Source organism: Eptatretus burgeri, chromosome 2 (assembly GCF_056783735.1).
Source record: "Eptatretus burgeri isolate ZD-2024b chromosome 2, Ebu_testis_v1, whole genome shotgun sequence".
NCBI lineage: Eukaryota > Metazoa > Chordata > Myxini > Myxiniformes > Myxinidae > Eptatretus > Eptatretus burgeri.
The window spans coordinates 67181218-67193601 of NC_140962.1; the positions used below are offsets into that span (position 1 = coordinate 67181218).

General features: G+C 30.6%; 1 long non-coding RNA gene across 1 annotated transcript in view; it reads left to right on the top strand.

The window, feature by feature from the left end:
• The window catches only part of LOC147032215 (uncharacterized), a 182685-nt gene that overhangs the window by 131766 nt on the left and 38535 nt on the right, over window positions 1-12384 (top strand). The gene's annotated exons all lie outside the window — the stretch shown is intronic.

Consider the following 12384-nt stretch of genomic DNA (forward strand, 5'->3'; position numbering starts at 1 on the left):
CTTCCCTTCATTAAAGGTACTGTATAATGTAATACTGTTATTTTTTAGAAAATTCATAAATGTCTTGTTATAAAACTCTCTACCCTCATCAGTCCACAATTTCTTAGGTTTTCTCTTACTTTTATTAAATATCTGTTGAAAAGCTAACATAAGAGTATTACCTGTTTTGTTTTTTAAAGGGACAACCCACGCATATCTACTCCTCAAATCAATAACGGTTAAAGCATACTTGTACCCCTTATCATTATTGAGTTCAATCAAATCAGCAGACCAGATATAATCAACTTCCTTGGAATAAACTTTCCTTCTCTGAAACTTTGTGAATATTGGTTTATGTAATTCATCAGCTAATTGCTCTTCAGTCTTAATGGCATCATTAGAGCCTATAAGTTTTTTGAATTTCCAAGTCCAAGTTTCAATTTAGCACTAATCATCTTCTTCACGATGAACCTATCAACTTTTTCTCTCAAGGTTGGATTTTGTATCAGAGACAAATTATACAACATTTCTCTATCGGCTTCATGCTTTTCTTCCAACGTTGTGGTATTCCCATAATCAATATCGTGTCTCATGCACACTTCATCAACTCTATTGATTGGTTTACTCCAGGATTTAGGATTGTCTGCCTCATCTAATCTTTTATCTAAGTTTGTGCCTGGACCACAGAAAGAATACCCTGGAAGATGTAATTCCCCTGGTATTCCAGTAGTTGTAAATTTACTTCCTGATAAAAACTTTTGTATATCTCCTCCGAGTTTGTGTTTGGAGATAAATTGATTTTTTTTTTGAACCACACACCGAACATATACCGTTTTGTATAACCCTGTTATTTTTACTTTTAATATATGAAATATTTTTAGTATTAGTTTTCTTTTTACATTTGAGACAATAACTCATTTATTTATGAGAAAAATTCCTGCAGAGTGCAAAAACCTTTTTAGTTTCCAACATGCACATTTGAATCTTAATTTTTAAAACATAAAGAATCCTTAGAAATGCCTTCACTCTCTCCTCCATTTATTTAAGAAAAAACTTGAATTAAAATGAATAGCTTGACGATGCCAATAGTTTTGTCGAAAGTATTGCAAATAGACTTGTTAATTCTTTGTATTCCTCCTTGGTGGGTTGAGTTATTTTCTGTAATACCTCTATTCTTTTTTGAATCTCACTGGTTTCCATACTATAATATTTATTTATTCTCTCTCTTTCCTCCCTCTCCTCCCTCTCTCTCTTCTCTTTTTCCTCCCTCTCTCTCTTCTCTTTTTCCTCCTTCTCTTTCTTCTCTCTTTCCTCCTTCTCTCTCTTCTCCTTTTCCTCCTCTTTCTTCTCCCTTTCCTCCTTCTCTCTCTTCTCTCTTTCCTCCCTCTCTCTATTCTCTCTTTCCTCCTTCTCTCTCTCCTCCTTCTCCTTTTCCTCCTCTTCCCTCTCTTCTTCAACTCCTTCCTCATCCCTTACTATACTTGAATCGTTTACACCCCATAGAATATTATACATATATTCATCAGGATTTCTTGTTATTCCTGTATCCAAAATAATTTTTTTTACAACAGGAAACCAATAAAATTTCTTTTGAATTTCTAAAAGAGCCTTACCTTTTCTTAACTTTATAATTTTTTCATTATTTAACATTCTAATTAAATCTAAAGTTGTCGGTTTATCAACATCAGCATAATGCCAATCTTTTATTGAAAATACCTCATTCTTATGTTGTAGAACATATTTATTAAAATACCGAATACCCTTTTCTTGAAGGTATGCTTGAACACAGAAATGATAATTTTCTTGAAGCCTTCTTGCTGTCATTTATGTATTAGAAATATATGTTAGAATAATATTATGGCACGAAACACCTCCCCATCTTCCCATAGTTAAATCATTTTGTATTTCCTTACTTATTATATATAATCCTGTTTTTTCTGTTTTCATGAGATAAACAAGGGCAAAACCATTATTATATTTACCCTTATTAAATTCTTTTATTTGTTGTTTACTAATCGTGGCTCCACAAAACTCATTCTCGATACCAAGTGGATAATATTCTTCCTTACGAGACTGATTTAATTGTTCCAGGTCTTCGAGGTTAATTTTAAATGACCAATTATACCCTAAATCATTCATATCATACCCCCATTGTTCTATTCTCATACAAACGATACGCCCTTCTTTATAAAAATTAATTTTAATTCGAACTGTGAATTCTGTATGACCTGGAGATAATATCAACACTTCTGTATCTTTAGAATACACAGCCGTTTTATTTAAGTATATATATTGTGATAAATCGCTTAATCTCACCAAGTCATTCGCGTCAGTCGGGCTTGGATAATTTTTTAATTTATAAGCATTTTTCATGTTAATATTTTTGTTTATATTATATTTATGTCGTTCAGCCTGTGCCTTTGTGTAATAATTTGATAAATCAATATCCAGTTCTTGAGATACACCAAAGATAGAACCATCTTTACCAACATAAGTCATTTATATTAGATTAAAAATAATATCATAAAATTTTTTATTTTTGTTGAGTTGAAATAACACATATAGACATAATTGACCACAACACTTGGAATTTAATTCTTGGACTTGAAATGTTTGATAAACACCATTCTGTAAGAATTTTATGACTTCAACAGGTGGTGGAAGACCAAAACTATCAAAATAATATTTGTCTTGACTATTAAAAATACAAACCCAATGAGAACCGTTCCCATCATTATCTTCTAAGTTCATAATAATATTCTTTGTATGTTTCGACACATTTGTTAATTCATCTCTCATACAAATAACCACATTATGAATTTTTAATTTCTTACAATATTTGGCAAGTTGTAAATTTGATGTTGTATTCTTTCCAAATTCTTTCAACCACTCATCAATGCTCATTTATTTATTAGAAAGATATAATCCATTACCTCTTTTCGTTAATTTTACACCTGCTTGTGCTATAGAAGAAAGCATATCTCCAACTAACAATCTCGCTTTATCAGGCAGACCTTCAAGTTTTTCAGCAAAATCTACAATTACACCACTTCCACTAATTTGTTTCTCCAACTCTTTGTTATGTCTTTCCAATTCTTTTTGAGCCTGGAGTTGAGCCTTCCTTTCGTTGGCAGTTTTGACCGCTGTTGAAATACCACCCGTCAATGCTCCAACCGCACTTAAACCAGCAAATAAAGGAATTAGAAATGGGAGAAATCCTCCACTCGTCTCTCTTATTGAATATTTTTTCAACATTGGTTTTGTCATTTTAATTTTAAGTGAGCCAGTGTCATTCAAGATTTTAACCTGTTCTCTTGTGAGCAAAACATCAATTCTTACTGCTCCTTTTCTCTGAATTGTATTAACGTTAATCGTACAAGGCTTTTGATTTTGAACACAAGATGATAGTTTATGAAGATTGATTTGATTAACATATACCCCAGTTGGTACTTTGCCACTCATTTATTTAACAAAAAATTATGTGAGACTAATCATCACACCATTATCTGTATTAATCTGCAATTCTGTTTCTTCCAAAAGCAAACAATATGTATCAACTTCTTCACTCTCTCCTCTTTCAATGTATAGGGAAGTATCCACTCGATTAGACTTTATAGTTTCTTTTTGAGCGCTCAGGTCAAACGTATAGATTGTATACAAACTTTTAAATGCTGTCATATCCAAAATAGGTTCTTTATTTCCATTACTTTCACACACCTTTTGGTAAGACTTGTATGCTTCAGCAAAATCATTTTTTCCCAATTAATTTCCAATCTATCTCGTGGATAAAATGTTCCATCTAGAGAAACGCGAAGTTGTTTCACCTTAGCATTATCACTCAATGCATTATTCTTATCAGTCGCAGTATCACCATCTGGCTTTTTAAAAATCATCCACAGATATCGTGGCTTTCCTTCCAGAACACCCAAATTCCACGTGTAAGTAGTTTGATTGAGTTTAACGTGTTGACATCTTCTTTTGAGGTATGATACACTGAGTGGTTTTTTGAGTTAAGTCTTCGATTCAACATCTCTTCTGTTTTAAGATTAGGAGTATATTCACTGATATACCAACTCATCTCCTCAATTACAAATTTATTCTGATCACCAAAAGCATTACCAACACCAAAAAGCAATCTATTTTCATTATCATTCCTTTGTAGTTGAAATCTAATTTTAAGACCATACAGAACTTTATCATAATCACAAAATCCAAATATACCTTTAAGAGGAACTGCCACAGTAAAACTATTTTCTGCTTTTGTATCATCATTATATATTCCTTTCCTTTGAATATATCCAGGGTCTGTGTTTGTTCCCGTTGACATATCAGGAATAAAACCTTCGACAGACCCCTTTCCCATTCTATCACTGAATGTATAGAGTGTAAATTTCATCATTTCAGATACAGCAGAGACATAATCAACCGCTTCAACTTCTTGTGTTCCAATATACAATCGCACACTATCAAACATTTTCCAGAAGAAATAATTTACAAGTGTAGCGTTTGTGTTATTCCCAGCCTGAGTGAATTTAAATTTACACAACAAGAAACTTTCGGAGAGATTCAAATAGGTTTGTTGATTATTTATTTCAAAACTTTTTGTACCATTTGTATTCCAGTCTGTTCCAGTTATTGCATTTACCTTGAAGTAATCTTCTTTTTTAGTGGAGTTTGAGATAATAATAGTATCATCCAAATCATAGATACTATCAATTGCTTCCATACTTGTATTTATTTAGGAAAAAAGATGTTAAAACTTTTGAAACCCTGATCCAAGTATTTGAATTATTTTCTGTCGTTCTTGGGGGGACAACTGAGTTTTACCTTTCTTAATTTCTTTTATTGCTTGTAATTTATGAGATTCTTTCTGAGCATCTTTTATACTCTTTACAGCACCTGCTACATTTCCCACAGCAGAAGCAGTTGAACCAATTAGGTCTTCATGTTTAAGAATAGTTGAACCAATACCCATGAGAGTATCAATTATCCCATCTCCTCTAAATTGATGTCCAACACCCCTTTGTCTCTTAGGTTTATAGTATCCTCTACCAAGATACATACCTTCACCCTTGTAGTACGGGGAAAGGAACATCCCATCCCCTGTAATTATTTTATATTTTCCCAACTCGTGCTTCCTCACAATAACCATCGTATTTATTTATTGAAAAACTTCACGTAGGTGAATTCTGATGGATATAACTTCTCCATTAAAAGAAATCACACGATTATCTTGGTCGGTTATCCTAAAATTTACTCTGTGTATGGTTTTTCCTGACACAGGTAGATAAACCAAATTTTTAGGCTCCATATTGAATTTATAACCAATTGGGGTTGAGTATGCGCTGAATGAAAATATTGTATTTGTTTTTAATCCATCATTATAAGCACCATCAATCAAATCACAGTGAATTAACACCGAATTTATTCCTGAGGATATTTGAATGACATTATCACTGTAAAACGTCCCATTAGTTTCAATCTTTTTTGAGGAGAAACCTAATAACTCTCTAAATGAATTATCAATTGTGAAATCAACCTTGTAGTTATTTTTAACTTTAATTGTTGATTTTGAAGTATGTTTTTGAATGTTTATAACAATATTTTTTGGTTCATCACCCTGTTCTTTCATAAGACGAGCAATTTCGGAAGATATTTGAGAAATCTCGTATGCTCCGGGTGAGACTGTTATCGTTTTGTATCCACTTCCCGGATTATAACTAAACTTGTCATTTTTCTCGGTTATATTAAATAAGGTATTATAAGTCTCCATGGACAATAAAGATGCCTCATATTCTTTTGTTGTGTCAAGTTGTAGTGGGTATGGGAATGAAGATGTGTGGTCGCTTGTTGTGAAATTAAAACTCAGGATTGTGCTTCTCATCTTATTTAATATGAGATAAAATGTCTTTATATTGAGATTTATTAATTATTTTCATGTTCATCAACTGATCTAAAATGGCTGATGCTTCATTAAAACAATTGTTATTTCCAGCCTTCTTACTGCCGAACAACAATAACAGTCTATTAACTAATTGCGATGGGTCATTTGGAAGAAAACTAATACCTGAACCAAGGATACTTAAAGCCTGAATAATGTGTTTCTCCTTCTCATTCTTCCTACTTTTACCAGAAAGAATAACCTTATAATTTAGAGTGTTCAGCAAATCAATATATACTCTATCATCATTATTTTCCATATCCAATGGTTTATCAATATACTTTGATTCATCCCTCACAGTTGAACCTTGTCTTCCATCTTTTGTGAGAAGAAACATTAATCTCGGAGTTAGTTTAACAGGGGTTGAGCAGAACTTAAGAACCTTAATTCATCATTAAATATCAATACCTTTTCTTGAACAAGATGAAATATTGCTGGTTGTTCTGTTGGAATGAGTCCTGCTTTGGTTTTTGAATCCGCTGAATATTCATTGTTTTGAACAGCATTCACAATATAATCAGGGGTTGATTAATCTCTTCCAGTTGTTGAAATAAACCTTCATCATGTTCTAATTCTCCAATATGCTCTAATTCTTCCTCCGTCATTTGACTGAAATCTTTTAACATTTGGAGCTTTCTGGGAGTATATTCTACTGTGGGAACTGTGGAAACATCTTTCATTTTTCTTGGGAAGTTTTTAAAAGTGGTTTAAAAAATTTCTCTTGTTTTTTTCAAATGCTTCTTCGCCCGTTAGTTTCTGTCTGCGTTTCTTCTTTATGTCTTCCTGTTGTTTTACAACTTTTGAAACCAACTCTTGATGTTCCTTAAATCTTCTTGCTCTTTCTTTTGTATCCATTTATTTATTGTAAAATATCATTTAATGAATTGTAAAGATCAACAGGGAAATTTTCCTTTTCTTCATCATTCAAGTAGATGTGTTCAAATAAATCCTTTTCTTTAAATATTTCATCAAATTCTTTATTAACATTAATGCGAGTTGTAATTTCTTCTTCACTAATCCTTGCATCTCTGCTTTTCATACGTTTGTGTTGAGTTTCTTCATCAACATCAAAACCGAATGATAAAATCTTCACTTCGCTCAGATATTTAATAATTTGTCTCGTTCCTTCTGGATTAGTTTCTAATATCCCAACACCACCAGATTTTAGTTTCTTTAACTCACTCTTACAATGTGAATATTTTGTTGTACCAAGAGAAACCTCCTCAAATATTTGTCCTTCATTCCTCAATCGCATATGTTCCTCCACTGAAATATAGTGATAATCTTCACCTTTTACTTCTCCAGGTCTTATTGCTCTAGTTGTTGTTGATACAATGCGTATCATGGGGTGTTTTTTAAGTAAATTTACAATATTCTCATTTGTACTACACAAGAACCTTGATTTATGAAAGTTTTTTCCAGAAGCAGATTTACCCACAAGATTTATAATAATAGTTGTCATTTATATATGTAATTGTTTATAAAACAAAAAATATATCCCTTAATATCTCATCTTGTTTCACAACAATATATTTATATTTTTCAGTCGTGTGCTTCATATAATCCTCAAATTTCTTTTTACTACATAATGTAGAACAATTATCTCTCCAAAAATTATTGATATCTATTGAATTTAACTTGAATAAAATAAAAGTATTAGCATTGTTTCTGATGGAACGACGAGGAAGTTGAAAGTACGATTGACTAAGATAAATACAATTACAAGAAGAATGTCTCCCTCTTGTGTAGTAGCTGTCCATTACCGTTTGGTTTCTCTCATTAACACAATCATCAAAGATAACGAGGTTCTTTTTTGATTTATCCAAATCTTGGGGAGACGGTATATCATCCGTATTATCACTAAGAATACAAGTTATAAGATTTGATTTCTTTTTACATCTCTGTGTATCACAAAATAGTTGAATTATATCTTCAATGTTATAATCATTTAGGTTTTTTGACGTTTAAATAAACCTATTATATCTTCTTTTTGAAGACCAGCATTAAAACCTTGTGAGAGTAGTTGATACTCTGGTTGAAAACTCGACTTTGTGAAAATTATTAAATTATCATAATCTAAAAAGTTGGGAGTGAGGAGCATTTTTAAAAGTAAGCAGGTTTTTCCACATCCACTTGAACCAACTATGAGACATCTTAATGAATTTGGGAGATTTTTATGGTTGTTAAATTTTATCTTATTTTCCCAAATAGGTAAAAAATCATTCATTTATATATTTGAAAAACAGATTATTTAATTTATTATTGGCTTTTTTAGAAACTCTATATTTTATCCTAAGTTCAGGTTTAATTTCAAGATAATCCATTATTTTATTTATACAATATCTTGTTTTGATATTTCCCTGAAAATTACATCCATGAATAATATACAACAACAATCCTTTGAACATTTCTCTTATACGTTCAGTTTCTTCCCTTGTAAGGAAAGGTGTGTTATCATCCTCATACTTTACATTCATTTCTCTAATCAATCTTGTAAAGTAATTCATTTTTGGTGTAAATCTAAAAGAATTATTTTCCTTTTTATATTTTTTATTATCATTAATTAGAAGATAATCACAGAATATACATTGTTTATAGGCTTTTGACTCTGTGTTTAATCCCCGTCTTTCACACGCAGGACAATTCTCAAATTTGTCATATGGAGAATCAGGAAAGTCTAGCATATTTATAAAGTAAAACTTTACTTAAACTGAAATTCATCTATACTTTCAGTTGTATATTACCATCGATATCGATATACTTTTTTCATTATCAGATTCAACGACAACATTTTTTATATTAAAGGTAATTTTAAAATTATCGTTAACTACTATTGAACGAAATGTCATTTCACCTGATATATTAACATCCTTTATTTCATCAAGATTTACATCTTTAGGGTTGTTGAAAAAAATACAAATTTCTCCTTGCATATTACAGATGGTCTTATCTTTTCTTTCTAAAGCTTCATCCATAAGGTTTTTGTTCTTTGATACTTTTTCTTGTTTCATTGCTTTTTCTAGTTTTGAATATATTACTAGAAGGAGAGGAGAAACTTTTGTTAGAGATACTTTAATTGATGTTCTACCAGGTATACTAAAAGCCCTTCCACTGAAGGAAATTGAAGAACTCATATTATTTACCATAATAGTTTTTATCCAATAGTTGTTATATTTATCTTTGTTCAATTTTACATCCTTGACATATTTCTCAGTATCTTTAACAGATGAAGAGATTGATTGAAACTTGTCTTTTGTGTCTTGAAACATTGTATTTATTAAATGAAAAAGTTGGAGGATAAAATGTTTTTAAGCACAGATTGACCTAGAAATTAAACGAAATTTTCATCAAGAAAATTTTAGTTTAAGCAAAGTTTTATTCTATAAATATGGTGAATACAACGTACTGCGATGTTTGTAATCACGAATATAAACATTATAGAAAACACCTCCGAACCAACAAACACACATTTAATCTATTTCATCAAATATCTCCTCTTGAGTTGGAAAGAAAACATTGTGATATCTGTTCAAAGGATGTTTTGAAGAGTAGTTATAATCAACATCTTCAATCACAAAAACACAAGAAAAATGAGTTTAAAGTAAAGGGAGACTATTATATTAAAAACACTGATGAGGCATTTAAAGGGCATATAAAAATAAGGATTTTTCAATTTGGAGAACCCAGTCCATCATCAATAGCTGAATCAATTGAAATAGTGAAACCCGATGTTGAAAAATTTATTAAAAGACATTAAAAGAAATAAAAACTTTAAAGTTTTATATGGGAGTGAAAATGAATATGAAAAGACAAGATGAAGAACAAACTCCTTATATGAGAACAGATCTTCATTTTATAACATCATTTCAAGATTTTTTGAATAGTGGGGTTTATGAAGAACTATCAAGACAAGAGGAGGATGTTGATAATACAGTGGTAGGAAGTGGATTCAATATTAAAAAAATCATCTTTTTAGATATACACATTCTAAAATCAAACCCTCTTAAAGCTTCTTCTTATATTGAATTACCAAAAGAAATAAAACTAAAGAAGGCAGTTGTTAATATTAAGAACAATGATAATAAATGTTTTCTCTGGTCTGTTCTTGCTCACTTACATCCACCAAAATGTAATTCAGAAAGAGTAAAACAATATATGAAATATGAGAATACCTTGGACATTAAAGATTTTAAATTCCCAATGCCATTAACAGATATTCCTAAATTTGAGAAAAAGAATAATCTTTCTATTAATGTATATGGATTAACGGATACAAACAAAGTTCAAATATTAAAAATTTCAAACAACTATAAAAATGAAGAAACACACATTGACCTTTTATATTTTAGTGTTGGAAAGAATTCACATTACACATACATCAATAATTTATCAAGATTAATCTCTTCTCAGGTATTCAGAACAGCAAACAAAATATATCCTTGTAAGCGATGTCTTAATTCATTTCATACAAAAGAACGATTAGAACAACATTCAAAATATTGTAGTAATCATAAATCAGCTGTAATTACAATGCCTAAACCTGGTGAAAAGATTTATTTTGAAGATTATAATAAATCTATCATGCACCCATTTGTGATATACGCTGATTTTGAATGTATCCTTAAAAAGATAAATACTGCTTCTCCTAATCCAAAAGAACCATATACAAATAAATATCAAAAACATATTCCTTGTGGTTTCTGTTATTATATCAAATCATCTGTTGGAGAAAAGTATAACAAACTTGAACATTATCGTGGAAAAAATGCTTCACAAGAGTTTGTAAAACGATTAGAAAAGGATTGTATAAGACTCACTAAATTAATGAAAGAAACAAATGAACCGATGAAATTAACCAAAGAAGAAAAATTAGAATTTAGAATGAACAATATCTGTCATATTTGTGAGGGGAAATTAAGGAGTCTAAAGTTAGAGACCATTGTCATCTTACTGGTAAATATAGAGGTCCCGCTCATTCCTGTTGTAATCTTAATTATAAATTACCTTCTTTTATTCCAGTCTTTCTTCACAACAGCGCCAACTATGATACACATCTATTTATAAATGAACTTTCAAAAACACCAGGGAATATTTCTGCCATAACAAACACAAGTCAAAAGTATATTTCATTTTCAAAAATGATATTCACAAAACCTATAACTCGTATTAGGTTTTTAGATTCTTACAAGTTTATGGGAACACCACTAGCCTACCTCGCATCAAATCTAAGCTCCACGGACTCTTTTCCAAATCTTAATTCATTCTTTCCAAAAGAGGAAATTCTCACTCAAGAGGAAATTCAGATTAAAGAGAGAATTCAAAGTAAAGAGGAAACTCTAATTAATGAAGAAATTCTAACTGAAGATGAAATTCTAATTATAAAGAAAATTCGAACTAAAGAGGAAATTCAGATTAAAGATGAAATTCTGATTAAAGAAGGAATTCTTACGAGAGAGGAAATTCAAACAAGGAATGAAATTCAAAGTAAAGAGAAAATTCTTACAAGTAAGGGAATTTATCCTTATGATTATATGGATTCATTTATGAGATTTAAAGAAACACAACTTCCTTCAAAAGAAAGTTTCTATAATAACCTTTATGAAGAAGAGATAAGTGATAAGGAATATAAACACGCACAAGAAATATGGAAAATATTTAAGATAAAGAACCTTGGAGAATATCACGATTTATATCTAAAAACAGATGTTTTATTGTTAGCTGATGTGTTTGAAGCTTTTAGATCACTCTGTCATAATAAAAATTGTTATGGATTAGATCCTGCCCACTATTTCACAGCTCCTGGTTTAGCTTGGAGTGCAATGTTGAAAATGACAAAACAAGATATAGATTTAATCAGTGATGTGGATATGCTTTTGATGATTGAGAAGTCCAAGAGAGGTGGAATATCACAAGTATGTTCAAAAAGATATGCTAAAGCAAATAATAAATATCTTCCAAATTATGATAGTGAAAAAGATAGTAATTATTTGATGTATTTTGATGCTAATAATTTGTATGGATGGGCAATGTCTCAATCTCTGCCTTATGGTAAATTAGAGTGGGTGGAAGAAAAGGATTATGAAAAGGCTTTGATGAATATTGTTATTTCTTCTCAAGAGGAATTGAATGACGAAGAAGAAGGTTATTATTTTGAAGTTGATTTGAGGTACCCGAGTGATCTTCATAATAAGCATAAAGATCTTCCTTTTGCATGTGAGAAAGAAACTCCAAAGAAAGAATGGTTAAGTGATTATCATAAAAGTTTTAATATTAAAGGCAAATCAACAGAAAAGTTATTAACAACATTCTATGATAAAGAGGGATATGTTTTACATCAGAGAAGCTTAAAACTGTTTTTGAGAGAAGGATTGAGAGTAGCTAAAATTCATAGAGTTTTAAAATTTAAACAAAGTCCTTGGGTGAAAAAGTATATTCAATTTAATACAGATATGAGAGCAAATACA